Below are 18,399 nucleotides of genomic sequence, written 5' to 3' on the forward strand. Positions count from 1 at the left end.
AATAAACGTAAAAAAAAAAAAATTAAAAAAAAAAACAACCAAACATGTCAGGAGACAAGACCAAATAACTAAAAATCAAGAAAAAACAAAAACAAAAACAAAACAACAGGAACAAATCAACAGGCTATGCAAGTACTGGAGTTACCAAAATGATTTTTTAAAATACATAATAAAATGTTCAAAGAAATACATGATGAGATGGAGAATTTCACAATAAAACATGAATCTATATTAAATCAAATGAAATCCTACAATTGAAAATTACAGGTGAATTTAACAACAGATATCAGCATTTGGAGTGCTAATAATGTTCTATTTTTAATTTTTTAAAGTTTTTTTGAGAGAGAGAAAGCAGAGGAGGGGCAGAGAGAGGGAAGGAGAGAAAGAATCCAAAGAAGGCTCCACACTGTCAAAGCAGAGCCTGACACAGGACTCAATCCCACAAACTATGGCAACATGACTTTAGCTGGACCAACAGTCAACCACTTCACCAACCAAGCCACCCAGCTACCGGAAAATGTTCTATTTTCAATCTGAATGCTAATTGTTTGGGTGTGCACTTAATGTGTACACACTTTATGCATATCATATGTTATATTGTAATAATGTATTTTTAGCTTATTCCTCTTGCTGTGTGGAAAAGGGACTTGGAGGTGGTGATGAGAGGGACAGACAAAAGTAAAATCAGGGAGACTAGTTTAAAAGATACATAGTTAGTCCCTAAAAGAGATGATGGCATGGATTCAGCAGTAGTGATGGAGAAAGTGACTGCTAATGGATTTTCAAGTTTTGAGACTTTTTTGTATTTGGTTTTTGGCCCGTTAAGTTTCAGATGTCTGTGAAATATCTGCTACCTAGGCAACTGCATACACAGGTACTAAACTTAGAGGGAAGATCTTGGCTAAAGATACAAAGTAAGTTTACAAAAGCAAAACAAAAACCCAAAAAACTGTATTTAAAGACAACCATAAAACTGAGTTAAATCACAAAGGGAATGTAATGAGTAATAAGTGAATAAAAAAAGAGGACTCACACCTGAGGCCTGAAATATACCAACATTTAGCATTTGGATGTAGGAACCAGGGAGAGCAGAAGAAACTGAGCTCTCTGTTCCCTTCCATTGGTCTGTGTCTGTTAATATGCCAATATCATTCTGTTTTGATTACTATAGCTTTGTAATATAATTTAAATCAGGAATGTGATACCTCCAGCTTTATTCTTCTCACTCAAGATTACTTTGGCTATTCAGTATCTTTTGTGGTTCTATATGAATTTTAGGGTTTTTTTTCTATTTCTGTGAAAAAAATGCTATTGAAATTGAAAGGGATTCCATTGAATCTGGAAATGACTTTGAGTAGTTTGGACATTTTAGCAATATGAATTCTAGTTCACCAACATGGGATATCTTTCCATTTATTTGTGTCTTCCTCCATTTTTTTCTCAGCAGTGTTTTATAGTTTTCAGTGTATCTATCTTTCACCTCCTCGGCTAAATTTATTCCTAACTATTTTATTCTTATTAATGCTACTATAAAAGGAATTTTTTTCTTAATTTTTCAGATAATTTGTTAGTATTTAGAATCACCACTCATTTTTGTATGTTGATTTGGTATCCTGCAACTTTACTGAATTTGTTTATTAGTTCTAAGAGATTTTTGATCGAGTCTTTAGGGGTTTTATATATATATATATATATATATATATATATATATATATATATATGAAAGAAATTAAATTGTCTTCGTCTGCAGATGACATGATATATATGAATCATATATATATATATATATATATATATATATATATATATATATCATGTCATCTGCAAATGGACACAAGTTCATTTCTTCATTTCTGATGTACAGCCCCTTATTTCCTTTCCTTGACTAATTTCTCTGGCCAGGACTTCCAGTACTATTTTGAATATAAATATTGAGAATGGACACCCTTGTTTTATTCCTGATCTGAGATGAAAAGCTCTCAGCTTTTCACCATTGAGAATGACTTTAGCTGTGGGATTGTCATATATGGCCTTTATTATGTTGAGGTATATTCTTTAATTAAAAATAGAACTACTATCTGATTCAGTAGTCCTACCTCTGGGTATTTATCCAAAGGAACTGAAATCAGAACCTCAATGTACTCAATGCACTCTCAGGTTCATTGCAACATTATTCACAATAGTCAAGAGGTAGAAGCAATCTAAATGCCCATGTACAGGTGAAATGGCTAAAGAAAATGTGGTATATGAAGGATTATTATTCAGCTTCAAAAAAGGGAATTGCCATTTATAATGACACAGATGTACCAGGAGGACATTATGCTAAGTGAAATATGCCAGATGCAGACAAACGTTGTATAATCTCATTTAAATATGGAAATATGGAAATATAAAAGTCAAACTTAATAGAAAAAAAGATTAGAATGGTGGTTGCCAGGGGGCTGGAAGGAAAGGGAAACGCAGAGGTAATGATTAAAAGGTACAAAGTTTCAGTTACACAAAATAAATATCTTCTGGAGATTATACATAATGTCTATAGCTAACAATACTGTACTATATATTTGTTAATGGGTTAGATCTTATGTTAAGTGTTCTCACTACACACATAAAATAATAACTAAGGGGTGTACTTTGAGAAGTGGTGGATATGTTTATGGATTTTTGGGTGGTTATCATTTCTTAACTGTATACTTATCCACAAATGCATTGACTTGTGTATATTAAACATGTACAGCATCTTACATGTCAGTCATAACTCAATTAAGTGGCTTAATTCTAAAAACAAAAAACAATAAATCAATTTTAAAAAAAAAAGGGTCACTAAAAAGGAAAGGCCAAGTGAGACAGGAGAAAAGCCAGGTGAATGTGGTGTCAAAAAAGTCAAGAGTGGAGAATGAAAAAAGTCAAGAGTGGAGAATGGGTTAATAAGGAAAGAATGATCAATCAGATTGAAATACACTGAGAAGATACAGGCTGATATTTAATTGAGCAAGTTCATTGTTTACTTTGATGAGATCATTTTAGTGGGTAATGGTGCAAAAACCTGAAAGAAGTGAGTCAAAAAGTGAATAAAAGGTGAGAAAGTAGACCCAACAAAGAGAGACAATCTTTCCATTATGTGGAAGGGAGAAAGGAAATTGGGTGGTATTTGTAAAAGGGTAAGAAGAATGTTTTGTTTTGCTTGTTTTGTTTTGTGTTTTTAATACAGGGTATATTTAAACATACTTCTACTTTATAACAATATACTTGAAAAAAACCCTGAGAGAATGCTGGAAGGCTGAAGGTATACAGGAAAGAAAGGTTTTTCTTTTGTTTTATTGAAAGGGAAATAATTGGGTGCAGATACACATAGGTTTAAGAATTCAATAACGGAAAGATGAATTTGTTTATTTGAGGCCTTCTCTTTTCTCATTAAGGTTTAGAAATTTTCATCATTGCTGGGACATAAATATTACAGGTTGAAAGAAAGAAGGTATGAAATGGTCATCATAGGGAATGAGGACACAAATTTATTGAGGAAATATAACAAGGTGCTAGAGGGGCACCTGGGTGGCTCAGTCAGTTAAGCATTAGACTTCTGCTCAGGTCATGATCTTGTGGCTTGTGAGTTTGAGCCCCGTGTCGGGCTCTGTGCTGACAGCTAAGAGCCTGGAGCCTGCTTCAGATTCTGTGTTTCCCCCTCTCTCTGCCCCTCCCAAGCTCACGCTGTCTCAATAAGAAATAAACGTTAAAAAAAATGAAAAAAAAACCAAGGTGCTAGAAAGGGTTCCTTTGACACATGAGCACAGATTTATAGTAATACAATACATCAGGCTTTGTTCTTTTCTCAATCAAAGATCAGTAGTACAGGCATGGAACAGAGTATGGGAACAGGAGGAATATTGGATTTAGCCATGGCTTAGATTTTTCTGTAAGAGGCATGTAAAAGAAAAGGGAGCATCTTATCCTTCTTAGATGCCACAGCCTCTTACAATGGAACACCCAGGCAAGTTCTGTCACCCAAGATGCAAAGAAGCCATGGATGGGATATCTGAATTTGCTGTCAGTTTTCATGAGTCTACTCTGACATAACTTTTTCCAAGTAAAAATATCTAGAAGTTCATTGAGTGGCTATCAAAATCTTTGGACGTTTGGTTAAAGCAAATGGACTGCCAAGCTGTGGTAAGTCTTCTATCAGAAGAATTATTTAGGTCAATAAAATATTTAAGAGAGTCACAAAGTGCAAAGTTACATAAATGAAATACATTTTCTAGCCCTGAGTGAAAGAGGCATTTGTCATCATACCCATATCCTCAACTTTGTCAAATTCTGCTGGCCCATTTTAGCAATGTATTGCAGAATAATACTGTCCTTTAGACATTCATGGACATTTGATGAAGATGGAAATCTCTATTAGAAAGACCATTAATTGCAAACTATCAAAAAGAAAACAATGAAATCTTTGTTAAAGATTTTTTTCTGGTAAAACATCTTTTTTACGATGTTTCTATGGAAAGGCTCAATAGTGTACATTATTTGGAAAAAAACATGAAGGCATGTTCAAGACTGGGGATCTTATGTTTCTTGCACTTCTAGGAAGTTGGAAGGACAGAAATAAAAGCATAGTGGGAGTCACGAGGTCCAGCTATCCCTAAAAGGACATTCCCAGGCCACTTTATCTGGCTGAGACCACCAAATCTGCCATGACTTATTATGGACCTCTAACACACTCAACTGTATTGTTCTATAACAGCTACTGCAAATTTAAACCAATTATTGTAGAAAAACTTTCATATCTATTTAGCATATATGAAATGTGGTTCTATAGAGAAGACATTTTTTCTTAAAATTCCAGTGTCTCTACATTACAAATAAGTTCCGGTCCCTTTACGGCATTCATTTTGCAAGCAATGATCTCAATGTTATTTTGATGAATTCCTCCTGGAGATGGTTTATCCATCATCTAAGACTATCAGTCTCATTACTAGACACAATTAACAGTTTCAAATCCTTTGTAGACACAGAAGTTTGGATAGGTGAACAGGTAGATCAAAGCACTAGATGAGTTACAGATAGACTCAGGGCCATAGTTCCCAATGCATCTACTCCCAGAATTTGCTATCAGAATGAATGAGTTATTTAAATTTCTGGTTCTCCAAGGTTTTCTGCCTAAAAAGCAATTCATTATTTTGGACCCAAGTTTCCTTTACAAGTTACCTAAGGAATAAATAAACAAGTGTCTCAAAGTCATAAAAAACACGTAACACCAGGCATAGTAATTTGTCAGCATCTCAAAATTTTCTTAGAAAGAGTTGTTCCAAGTTCCTCATTAAAACAACAGATTTTCTTACATATTGATAAAAATAAGGTAGATCTGTAACAGGAAGAACTTTGAGTATATTGTTAAAGTGAAAAAAAAAAGCAAACTAAGAGTATACATTGTAAAATAGATCATTTTACAAGAGAAATAGACACTAAAACAAGCAGGCAAAGTGATCTTCAGGGAAAGGGCAGTGACTATCTTAGCCATTTATATGTATAATGGGTCTTTCATATATATTTGTAGAATAAATACAATGTTAGAATAGAGCTATAACCAAACTAGTAGGAGAACACAGAAGAGGAAGGATCCAATTATCTCTGCTTGGGACATGTGGCTGTTCATTCTTATCCCTTATTATATCCTTTATAATAAGCCAGTAAACATGTTTGCCTATGTTCTGTGGGCCATTTTAGCAAATTATTGAACCCAAGGCGGGGGGGTGGGAACCCGAATTTATAGCTGGTCTGTCAGAAGTACAGGTGACAATCTGGAACTTGTGAATGGTATCTGAAGTGGGATCAATCTTGTAGGACTGAGCTTTACCCTGTGGGGTCTGATGCTAACCCCAGGTAGAGAGTGTCAGAACTTATTTGAATTACAGGGCACTCAGATGATATTGCAGAAAATTGCTTCACGTGCAGATAAATTCTTGTATATGGTGACCAGATGTGAATTGTGGCAGTCTGAGAGGGAAGGAGAAACACAGGAGTGTGCTTTCCTGTGCAGGTGAAGAATTAGATTCAAACATTACAGATAATAGATAAAAAGTTTCCCCTCTCAATCTTAATCTCTCTCCCCCATAAAATATAATTATACATTTTTCATATATCCTTGTGCATGCTAAAATACATTTACATAAATATGTGTACATAGAGAAATATACACGATTTCCCTTTTCTTTTAGGCTAAATTTTTCTTACTATGTTTTGTTCTACCTCTGACCTGGAGACTAGAATGTAGTGACTGAGGGGCGGGAGAGTAGGAGACAAGGTTGAAGCAGAAGGCAGGAGCCACACCATGTTGCATTTTTGGCAATAGTAAGGAACCAGTCTTTATTCTACATTGCATTTAAATGCTTAAGGCAGGAAATCGTCATAATCAAACTATATCTAAAGACAATTCTAGCAGCTGAGTAACAACTGTATCAGAATAAGTGTAATGTTAGACTAGAGCTATAACCAAGAGTACAGAGAAGAGGAAAGATCCAATTATCTCTACTTAGGACATCTGGGCTTGTCCAGAATTCAACTTGATCCATACTGAAGAAAGAATGAGAGCTGAAGAATTGGAGACAGTAAATATAGACAACCAGAGAAGTTTTCCTCTGAAGAGGAGCAGAAAATGACACTTCTATAAGCAGGCTCCCAAAACTGTATCCAGCTTGTCCCCTTCTTAAAATTCCTCTGGGAGTACTTGAGACCATACATAGCTCTTGATCTATCACAGATTATTTCTTTCATACAGAGAACTGAGCAGCATCAAAAGATCACATGACCAACCCTGCAATCACTGATGTAGCACCATCCAACCTCCATCTCCAGACTTATATTTTCTACCCCAGCCAGATTTTAACTTCAAAACTGAATTAAAGCTTTACACTATTCCTTGAACACACTAGTAGCTGCTGAAGAGAGTAGCAGCTTAGGAGAATCATGTCTTATACCATGAGAGTAACCCCTTCACTTCATTTCTAAATGAAGTATAAACTCCAACTTGGCATTCAAGGCCCCCACGTATTTTCCTTAGTGTGGCCCCAGTATCGCCTTCACATACCTCTTCTCCAGTCTCCTCCATATATTTGCCTATAATTTGCCCCTGTACCTTTATATACTCAAATCTCTCCACATAAAATATCAATTTCTCAACTCCATTTGGCCAAATGCTATCTTTCAAGGCTCAATTCAAGTGATTTCCTTTCAAAACATCCAGCCAAAGTGTGACCTGTCCTCTTCTAAAATTTTACAAAATTTTATTACTCTCTTAACATTTTAATTTTATTGTTTGCATTTTGTTTATATATAAGCACATTCCAGCTTCCTTCCAATCACATTTCTGCTGAGACAGAACTGCAGCTGTACCTGAATGTTAAAATAGAAACTTTCTACCTCTGTTTTAGCTGAATACTTTAGAGCTAGTGCTTCTCAGAAGTTACTGTAAATATAAATCACTGGGGACCAGATTAAAATGCAGATTCTGATTCCATAGCCCTGAGATAGGATTTGAGCTTCAGCATTCATACAAGTCCCCAGGTGAGGATGCTATTGGTATTTGTACCACCCTTTGAACATCAATCTGTTGAATAGTACCAACTATTCCCTCTTTCCAAAGTGGGACCCCAAAAGCAGAGAAAGTTACTTAACTGTAGTTTTTAGTAGCATGGAGCAGAAAATGCACCTCAAGTGTGCAAGAAAGGTTAGAGTGGTTGAGTGGGATTTGGGAGACATACTTACACAGTCATCTCAAAGCAGGATATAAAATCCAAACTCATGAGTTCCAGTTGGCCTTAAAATTAAGACAGTAGTATTACTGTAACTTGATAGGTGATGGCATTAACCAGGTACTCCAAGAAGCACATGTCAAGATAGGATTGATTAGCCACAGAAAAATAGGAAAAATAAACAGGGAAAGAGGACAAAGCTGGGAGAGCTGGAGATGCAGAACTGACCCTGACCATGGATGAAGGAGAAAGAAGAAAAGGAAGTTTGGGAGGAAGTGTCTTAGATAGCAATGTTGTTCTGAGAGTTTGGCAGAGACTTTGAAGAGTTCTTATATCAAAGTCACTTGTTAGAGGAGTCCTGTGTCGCCCAGTAAGCAGGTCTGCTTTTTCATCTCTGCCCTGCCTTGTCATTGGCTGGCATAGACAACAGGAAGCATGGCCTCAGTAGAAATGCAGTAATGAATTTCAGAGCACAGCAGCTGGGGCTGTGGGTCAGTTATGTTCCTAACTGTCAGAGATCTGGGAGGTGTATTCTCATAACTTCTAGAATAATTATACAGACATTTCATTTATTTACTTATTTTTGCCATGAGAACTTAAACTGAGAAAATAGCATTTGAGGATGAACTATGGTTCATAATGTCGTTTTCAGAAGTGTCGTTTTCAGAGTTAGTGACTACTCTTGTACAATTTATTTATAAAGCTGAATGTGACTAGTTCCCTTCATGAGAATCAAAAAGGTTTTATTAGCATGGACATATAATCAACAGCAGCAAGAGGCAGTCACACTGAGTCCAGAATATATGCAAATAATATCGGGAATAATCTTGATATGGATATCCAAGGACTCTCAGATCGTGCTAAGTCAGATCACTGCAGCACTTTCTGTAGCATTTGATAATTATTTACTGATATAATATCTCAACATAAAAACTCATTTAAAAACACAAGGTTTTCTCATTAAACTGTTTGAGAGAGCACCATTAATATCCAGCTTGGCAAAGGTCATGACCCATGCTTTTTATTAGTTGCTAACCATCAAATTATACCCCTACATAAAAGCAAAAATCAATTCAAGAAGACTGAGGTAAAGCAAACACACCTAGTATAACTCTTTAGCCATATCTGCATGAATCGATATAAAACTAAAAGGCTCTGGGGAAAGTAAAAAAATAATTCATTTTCTATGCAATAAGAAATACATAAGTTAAACACATTTTACTGACTCAACTATTTGTTTGGAAACTGCCTTTGATTGTATTGTCAAAATAGACAAGATTGACATACTTTTAAATATTTCACTCACAAGTTTTAGCATCCTGTAAACATAGCTTTAGGGATGAATAATAGCAGCATAAATATAAGTTGGAGTACATCTGGTAATCAACAAGAGATGTCAAATAAGAACAGAATCATTTAAGGAACCTAGTATCATGGGGCATGAATGAGTAGAGGCAAAAAGGAACTGGAACACTTTAATCTCACAAGCCAGGGGTTTTGTCCAAGACCACTGCATCTTTCTCAGAGAGAAACATATTGTCAGACAATTATTCTGTATGTAAAGAAAAAATTTTCCTGTTTCTCATTGAATAACTGGAAATTTAAAAACAATTTTCATTGAAGTCTCCAAAGAAGTAATGTCAAAATCTGCATTAATCAACAAATCTGTGATATTAGAAATATCACCCCTATAATCCCATTACATCTTATACATACTTCTGTTTCTAGTATATTTACATTTTACATGTTATATATTTATATACCTATCTCCTTCTAAATATATTGAAATAATTAAGCATTTCTTTTCAAATTCTTTACAGCACTAGTAACTAGCAGTGTTCTTGGTAAATATGAGCAAATATTTTCTAGGTTCAAACCTTGGCTCCAAGATTAAATCTGATTCTTTGAGCAGGTTAGTAAAACTCTTCAAGACTCAATTTAAAAGAAGGATTGTAACACTATCTCACTTGTAGTGAGAGCATAAATGGAATAATATATGTAAAGATTTATATAGTACCAGCTACATTATTATAAAATGTTGATAGCTTAACACTATCGTGTGTGTGTGTTGTGTGTGTGTGTGTGTGTGTGTATACTTACTTAGTATATATACTTAAATACAGCAGGTGCTGTAGGACTGTTTTTTTAATCAATGTGTTCTGTGACCCCATCAGCCCAGTAATAGTCCTTAATTTTACACATTACAGAGGTTAACCATAAGCATAAGTGATGTTGAATACTTGAATCCAGGTTACCATATCCTATCATCCCTCAGCCATTTGTTCAGGGAGTCTCCTAAGTTGCACAGGCTGAGGCAAAGGCTTTCTGGGATCTCAGGTCCTTCCAGTGAGGCAAGCAAATTACAGCCAAGACCTCTAAGGGTGGCAATATAGGAGGAAGAATTTTAAAAGACATAGCAACCCTGCCCCAGCTTCTAAGAGAGAGGCTCCCCATCCAAATTCCTAAATCTCTGATGTACAGTAAGCTTGTACCCAATACAAGGCAGTGTTGACATCAAATTTCTAATAGCTAAGGGAAGAAACATGGATGTGTAATAAGCAAAACTTGCCAGTAATGAGAACACTAAAAAATTAAGGAATAATCTCTACAGGAAAATGCTAGTATAAGAAACCAAGGGAATGGAAACCCTATCCACTGGAAAACAACTTACAAAAAATTCAGAAATTGGTAGTTTCTCCAAATGCTAGCAATATCCAGGAAAAGTACTGAAGGTACCAGAAAAGATACTAAAAAAATCCCCATTTAGAGAAGCAATCAAAATATAAAATCTGTAGGAATAAACTTATCAAATTAATATAGACAAACTACATGTAGAAACCATAAAAAATTTAGAGAGATATAAAAGAAACCTTGAATAAGTTAGGTAAAAATACAAAATGACAGACATGGGAGGATTAACCATTATAAAATACATCCACTCTTGTCAAATTAATCCATTACTTTAAAGCAGCTCCAATATAAATTGCAATGGCTCATTTAGAACGTACGAAAATACTCTAAAATTGATCTGGAAGAATGGGAAAAATAGTCAAGAAAAAATAGTGCTGAGGCTATACAAAGATACAACTAGGAAAAGATTTTCCCTGAGACAGTACAAGGTAAAAAGAGCTGGAAAGACACATCACGGGAGGGTCATTTAAGGAAAAAGGAGATTCTAAGTGCAGGAGGGCCAGGTGTACACTCTAAACTGAAATACGGAAGCTGGATCAAACCAGTGCCACAATGCAAGAGTTCAGAGTGAGTCAGAGGAAGTCAGAGGAGACCACTGGAGAAGGGTTGCAGGAGGCTTCTGGGGCAAGCCCTACTGGCCTTTGAGCAAGGTGTGTGCTTCTGGGGCATTTGAGGATGACTTCTGTTGGCGCTGACAGAACTGAGGCTAAGTGGGCACCAGCAGCACCCTCATACCCCTGTACATAGGCTCCAAATTCTGAGTACTCTTCAGTCTACCTACCAACATGCGCCAAGTCCCTATCAACATGTACCAGTTACATAACACACTCTCCATCGTGGAGGCCCAGAAGCAAGCTGATGCTTCCCAGAGCTGGTACACCTGCCCAAATCCTGGGCAGCTTAACCCTGCAATGGAGGCTTCCAGGCTGAAAGCCTCTCCAGAAGGAGCCACCAAAAGTTGTGTTGTCTACTATCTCTATAGACTATCAGCATCCAGATGAAAAAAAGGGAGGCTGTAACTCCTATCCTTCAGATACTTTGAAACATTTCAATATTTCCAAGTGTGCAGAATAAACTTCTCAATGATTGGCTAAATAAAGCCTAATTTGTTAAGAGCATGAACTTGAAACAGAGGGTATGGGTTTGAATCCTAAATTCTACAACTTTCTACTTGTGGATAGTAACAATTTCTTCAGGTCTGTCTTGGGGAAACTAGGGTTAATATCTTGTAATAATGCCATGATTACCATAATCAAATACAGAAAGCATTTAGAAGTATACTTATTATATAAAGTCCTATAAAATCATTTGCTTATTTTAAATAGGGCATTTAGTATTGGGTAAACAGAGCTTCTAGTCCCTTCATCCATTAGCCTTTCTGACAACACTTTTTTTTCCTACAGAAATGGCAGCATCCTAACTGACAAATGACAAATAATATTTCAAAACAGTACCTAAAGAAATTTTTCAGAATGGCCTGCAAGGCCCCAATAGAAGGCTCATATAGAATGTATTCTTGCCCTGCAATCCTGAATTGGTTCTATTTTCAGTGAGCTGATTACCTTTGGCTAGCACAAAATTATCACTTGACATTTGCAGGTGATACATATCCTCAGAGAAAGAACTTTAACCAATGTCAGACTTCTCCTGTACAAAGCAAAGGAAACACATGTGAGCCCCAGGCTGTTTGTGTCTGGGCCAAAGCCCTTCCCAGTAATACAGGTCAGAGCTCTGCTGTAATCCGTGTTTTATCTCCTACATTCCACTCAGAATGGAAGCACTGCATTTAGTAGTCCTATTGCCTGTGATAGCCCCACGCCCACAGAAAGAGGAAGGATGTGGGAAACGCAGACATTTTAATGAAGCATAGGAGAAGGTGGAACAAAGCTGTTGTGAGTGTTCCAGAGCATGGAGGTGTGGTATACAATGCAACCATATTGCCAAACCCCTCATCAGCTTTCTGGAGCTTCTGTGATGTTTCTCTCCCTAGCTATCTGGCCCCAAAGTCACGTAGGGATCAATCTCAATTTTTCTCTTGTTCCTTCTTCTCTTCTCCCCAGCACTGGAAGAAGGATGAGTAAATTAATCATGGAAAAAGCAGAAAATGTTTAAATCCTCTTTTACTATTTGCAATAGGAATGCTGAGTCAAAGTATACATGACTGTCTCCACTCTCTGTATGCTTAGAAATTAAAGAGAAACTGAGGAAATTTATTCTCTTTCAACCCATGATCCTAACTAATTTAACCTTAAGAGAATATTTTGGAAACAGGAGTAAGTAGCATGCACTGGTAAGAGCTAAAGTCCAGGAATAGGAAAACCTGTTTGTAGCTGAACTCTGATTTAAATAATATCAACAACAACACAAAACAATAATGACAATAATAATGTTTTGTGAGAAAAAGTTCAAATTTCAATGAATTGTCACAACATCCTATTCATTTAAGAGCATTTATTGGGGTACCTGGATGGCTCAGTTGGTTAAGTATTGGACCCTTGATTTTGTCTCAGGTCATGATCTCAGGGTCATGAGATCGGAGATCGAGCCCGATGTTAGGCCCTGCATTCGGCTCCACATGGAACCTGCTTAAGATTCTCTCTCTCTCCCTCTCTCTCTGCCCCTCCCCAGCTCTCTAAAACAAAACAAAACACACACAATACAAAAAAAAAAAACCTAAAAAGCATTTATTGTTGGAACTACATCCACAGTCACATTCTAAATGGTGCTAAGAACACTACCCTCCCCCCACAGTCAGGACCACATGTCCTACTTTTTCTCTGACCAACTTTTCCAAAGAGTGAAAGACTGACTTCCCTCAAACTGAAGGTCAGGGAAGCAGGAAAGGATAGGGGTGGGAGGTGACCCCTGGTGCCTAGATCCTAAGAATTAGGGCTGGGAAAGTAGAGAGTTTTAGTGATTGAATCAAGGAAACAAGAAAAAAAGGAGCTTGCATGTGCCTCTACAGCTATGTGGTGTGTGTGTGTACGTGTGCCTGTGCATGGATGTTTTAAGGACAATTCAGTAGGAGCCCAATTTAAGGGGATTTAAAAAATTAAGAGATGTAATGTTCTGCATTCCTAATCTACATGGGTTTCATCTGTATTCATTTTAGCAGTGTCTTTAGAACAGTAGATGTATACTTCAATACTGGATGCAGTTTTAAGTCAATGAAATTGCATTCTTTCCATTTGGTCTACATTTTGACTAGGTTTGTTCTAATACTATTGGAAATTATCTCTAAGTTCCTTCCCTCTCAATATCTAAGTTCCAGAATTGATCATATTCAGAAATTATTTGATTATTTCCTCAATTAGGGAAGTCCCTGGTACAGAGAAAGGATTTTGGCCTTAGAGAAAATGAACTTGAACAATATGAAACAGAAAGCATCTTAGGTACTTAGGCTCATCTGTAATAATTCTCCCTTGTGCCTAGGCAGAGGTTTGCCTAAAGCAACTTCTCTGTAGACATCTCTTAGTTGTAGCTGAAACAGTGGGGCACAGGAAATTCACTTGTGGTGGTAAAAGTCATCACACTAATTTAAGTATGTGGCCTGCACAGTTGCAGACCTAAAGGAATCTTTGACAATCTGTATACACTAGTTAGCATACACTTATTACTGAGAAAAGCAGAAATGAAAATTATCACAAGTATTACAATAAGGATAGAACAAATGAGGTAAAAATGGAGTAGAAAACTCAGGGTTGCATATTTCAATCCAATACAGAAGATAACTATCTCATAAATAGAGCTTTGCAAAAATGCAAAGAGAGAGTTTCATAAAATAACGAGCTCCCAGACACCAGTAGCGCTCAAGTTAAGACTACAAATCCATCTGCCATATCTGACGAACTAGAGGATTTTCATGGGCTCTCTAAAATTTAAGATTCTTTGATTCTATTAAAATATGTTTGTATATGATTTTTTCCTCTTTCCCCAAAGCATAGCACATGCTTAGACAAATGATCCACCCCCAAACGTTACAATTAACGTTACAATATTTAGCACAGAGACAACAAGACTAAGCCTGCTGTCTGGAGCAGAATTTATAAAAATAGTGCTTGAAATGGGGACAATAAGAGAAATATATCAGAGGAGGTGAATGACATTTGTCTGAATTTGGTAAGTTCAGTTTATGTTGCTAGGAGAAGGAGAAATAGTGCTTACAGCAACTGACAAGCACAGGGATAGAAAATAGCAGCTCCTATGGTACATGTGAAGTCAATGGTAATGTTTTAAACTTACAACAAAGAAGACCATTTCCATGGCAGCATACTGCTTCATTTAAACAGACTTGATTCCTTTTTGTACTTTTTTAACCTTTCCTCTGAACTCTCATTTTAAGGTGGTCACAAAACAAACAGAAGAGCTGAGAAGGGACTTATGTTATTTTGCTAGAGAAGTACCAAACCCATCTCATCTCCAGGCCCTTTAACATTTTGAGTGGTCTAGCACCCTTGATTTTGTCATCTTCCTGATAAATTTTTGGTTACGTTATATGACCCTTAGGGAGATAAGTATCATTTCTGAAATTCTTACACAGATCTCTTAAAAAATGGTTTTGGATGTTCACTACTAACGACACATCTTTCTCCATGCATATCGCTTAAAAGAAATCATCTTATTTAGATGAATAGTGCACAAGTGTTCCTTTTTCTCCACATCTTCAACCACACTTAGTTCTTTTTGTCTTGATTCTATCCATTCTGACAGGTGTAAGGTGACACCTTATGGTTCTTTTGATTTACATGTCCCTGATGATTAGTGATGGTGAGCATCTTTTTCTGGTGTCTGTTGGCCATCTGTATGTCTTTTTGGAAAAAATGCCCATTTTTTTTATTGGATAATTTGTTCTTTTTTGATGCTGATTATAGAAGTTCTTATATTTTGGATAGTAACTCCTTATCATATGTATTATTTGCAAGACTCTTCTCCCATTCAGCAAGTTGTCTTTTTGTTTTGTTGACGGTTTCCTTCCCTTTGCAAAAATCTTGTTTGGGATGCAAAACCAAGAGAGACAGAGCATGCAAAACTACTTTCCAGAGCTCTCCAAGAATAATCTCATAATACTTATTTTCTTTTTAACCATTTTTAATTACGCAAATGGAAAAGTGCACTGTACAAAATATGGAATTGAAAAATGATCATAGCGTGAATAGTCATGTAACCCTCACACAGATCAGAAAATAGAATATTGCAAGTGCTCTTGAAATTCATCTTTTGCCTTGTGTAAATTATTATCTCCTTCCATTCCCCCAAAGGTAACTAGCATTAACTTCTATGTTAATCACTTCCTTGTTTTTTAGTTTTACTGCATGAGCTGTTAACCCTAAGTCCTATATTTTAGATTGTTTTTTTGAACGCCTATAAATGAAACCATACAGTTATCTTTTGAGATTGGCATTTTTTTCCTGTCAAAATTATGTTTATGAAATTTATCCAGGTTATTTGTAGAATTGCTTTTCAATTTCATTACCATAGTACTAGTTTTCTTAACCTTGGCACTACTAGATCAGAAGGATCCTGGGAAGATGGCGGCGTAGGAGGACATTGGGCTCACGGGCATCCTGCTGATCACTTAGATTCCACCTCCACCTGCCTAAATAACCCAGAAAACTGCCAGAAGACTAGCAGAACGGAGTCTCCAGAGCCAAGTGCAGACGAGAGGCCCACGGAAGAGGGTAGGAAGGGCAGCGAGGCGGTACGCACTCCACGGACTGGCGGGAGGGAGCCGGGGCAGAGGGGCAGCCTGCTGGCCAAGCAGAGCCCTGGAGTCTGGCTGGCAAAAGCGGAGGGGCCGGATGGAGTGTGTTCCGACAGCAAGCAGGACTTGACATCTGGAAGGTTATAAGCTAACAGCTCTGCTCCGAGAACAGGAGGGCTGGAGGACAACGGGAGGGAGAGTTGTTGAGCCGCCGGACAATAGAGCTCAGCTTGGCGGGGAACAAAGGGGCTCGCCAGCGCCATCTCCCTCGCCCATCCCCCAGCCAAAATCCCAAAGGGAACCAGTTCCTGCCAGGGAACTTGCTTGCACAGAGCAAACACCCAATGCCGTGCTTCTGCGGATCCATCCATCCTGCGGGTCTGACTCCCTCCCTGTGCCACACGGCCCCTCCCAAAGCAGATCTCCGAAGGAAAAGCGAGCTGAGCCTGCCCCTCGCGCCCCTGTGCACCTTGCCAATCCACCCCAGCTAATACCCCAGATCCCCAGCACCACAAGCCAGGCAAGTGCAAGTAGCCCAGACGGGCCATGCCACCCCACAGTGAATCCTGTCCCTAGGAGAGGGGAAGAGAAGGTACACACCAGTCTGACTGTGGCCCCAGTGGTGGGCTGGGGGCAGACATCAGGTATGACTGCAGCCCCGCCCACCAACACAAGTTATTCAAGACAGCACAGGGGAAGTGCCCCGCAGTCCCGCACCACTCCAGAGACTATCCAAAATGATGAAACGGAAGAATTCCCCTAGGAAAAACGTCCAGGAAATAACAACAGCTAACGAACTGATCAAAAATGATTTAAACAGTTTAACAGAAAGTGAATTTAGAATAATAGTCATAAAATTAATTGCTGGGCTTGAAAACAGTATAAAGGACAGCAGAGAATCTCTTGCTACAGAGATCAAGGGACTAAGGAACAGCCAGGAGGAGCTAAAAAATGCTATCAATGAACTGCAAAATAAAATGGAGACAACTACATCTCGGATTGAAGAGGCAGAGGAGAGAATAGGTGAACTAGAAGATAAAATTATGGAAAAAGAAGAAGCTGAGAAAAAGAGAGATGAAAAAATCCAGGAGTATGAGGGGAAAATTAGAGAACTAAGTGATGCACTAAAGAGAAATAATATACGCATAATGGTATTCCAGAGGAGGAAGAGAAAGGGAAAGATGCTGAAGGTGTACTTGAAGAAATAATAGCTAAGAACTTCCCAGATCTGGGGAAGGAAAAAGGCATTGAAATCCAAGAGGCACAGAGAACTCCCTTCAGACGTAACATGAAATGATCTTCTGCAAGACATATCATAGTGAAACTGGCAAAATACAAGGATAAAGAGAAAATTCTGAAAGCAGCTAGAGATAAACATGCTCTAACATATAAAGGGAGACCTATAAGACTCGTGACCGATCCCTCTACTGAAACTTGGCAAGCCAGAAAGGAATGGCAGGAGATCTTCAATGTGATGAACATAAAAGATGTGCAGCTGAGAATCCTTTACCCAGAAAGTCTGTTATTTAGAATAGAAGGAGAGATAAATGTCTTCCCAAACAAACAAAAACTGAAGGAATTCGTCACCACTAAACCAGCCCTACAAGAGATCCTAAGGGGGCTCCTGTGAGACAAAGTACCAGAGACATCGCTACAAGCATAAAACATATAGACATCAAAATGACTCTAAACCCATATCTTTCTATAATAACACTGAATGTAAATGGACTAAATGTGCCACCAAAAGACATAGGGTATCAGAATGGATAAAAAAAAAACCAAGACCCATCTATTTGCTGTTTATAAGAGAGTCGTTTTAGACCTGAGGACACCTTCAGATTGAGAGTGAGGGGATGGAGAACTATTTATCATGCCACTGGAAGTCAAAAGAAAGCTGGAGTAGCCATACTTATATCAGACAAACTAGACTTTAAATTAAAGGCTGTAACAAGAGATGAAGAAGGGCATTATATAATAACACAGGGTCTATCCATCAGGAAGAGCTAACAATTATAAATGTCTATGCGCCGAATATGGGAGCCCCCAAATATATAAAACAATTACTCACAAACATAAGCAACCTTATTGATAAGAATGTGGTAATTGCAGGGGACTTTAACACTCCACTTACAGAAATGGATAGATCATCTAGACACATGGTCAATAAAGAAACAAGGGCCCTGAATGAGACATTGGATCAGATGGACTTGACAGATATATTTAGAACGCTGCATCCCAAAGCAACAGAATATACTTTCTTCTCGAGTG

The 18,399-nt window shown here is 37.6% G+C and overlaps 1 protein-coding gene across 4 annotated transcripts in view; it reads right to left on the bottom strand.

The window, feature by feature from the left end:
• UNC13C (unc-13 homolog C) overlaps positions 1-18,399 on the bottom strand; it is a 617,803-nt gene that overhangs the window by 504,580 nt on the left and 94,824 nt on the right. The gene's annotated exons all lie outside the window — the stretch shown is intronic.

The sequence above is a fragment of the Prionailurus bengalensis genome, chromosome B3 (assembly GCF_016509475.1).
Source record: "Prionailurus bengalensis isolate Pbe53 chromosome B3, Fcat_Pben_1.1_paternal_pri, whole genome shotgun sequence".
NCBI classification, from domain to species: Eukaryota; Metazoa; Chordata; class Mammalia; order Carnivora; family Felidae; genus Prionailurus; species Prionailurus bengalensis.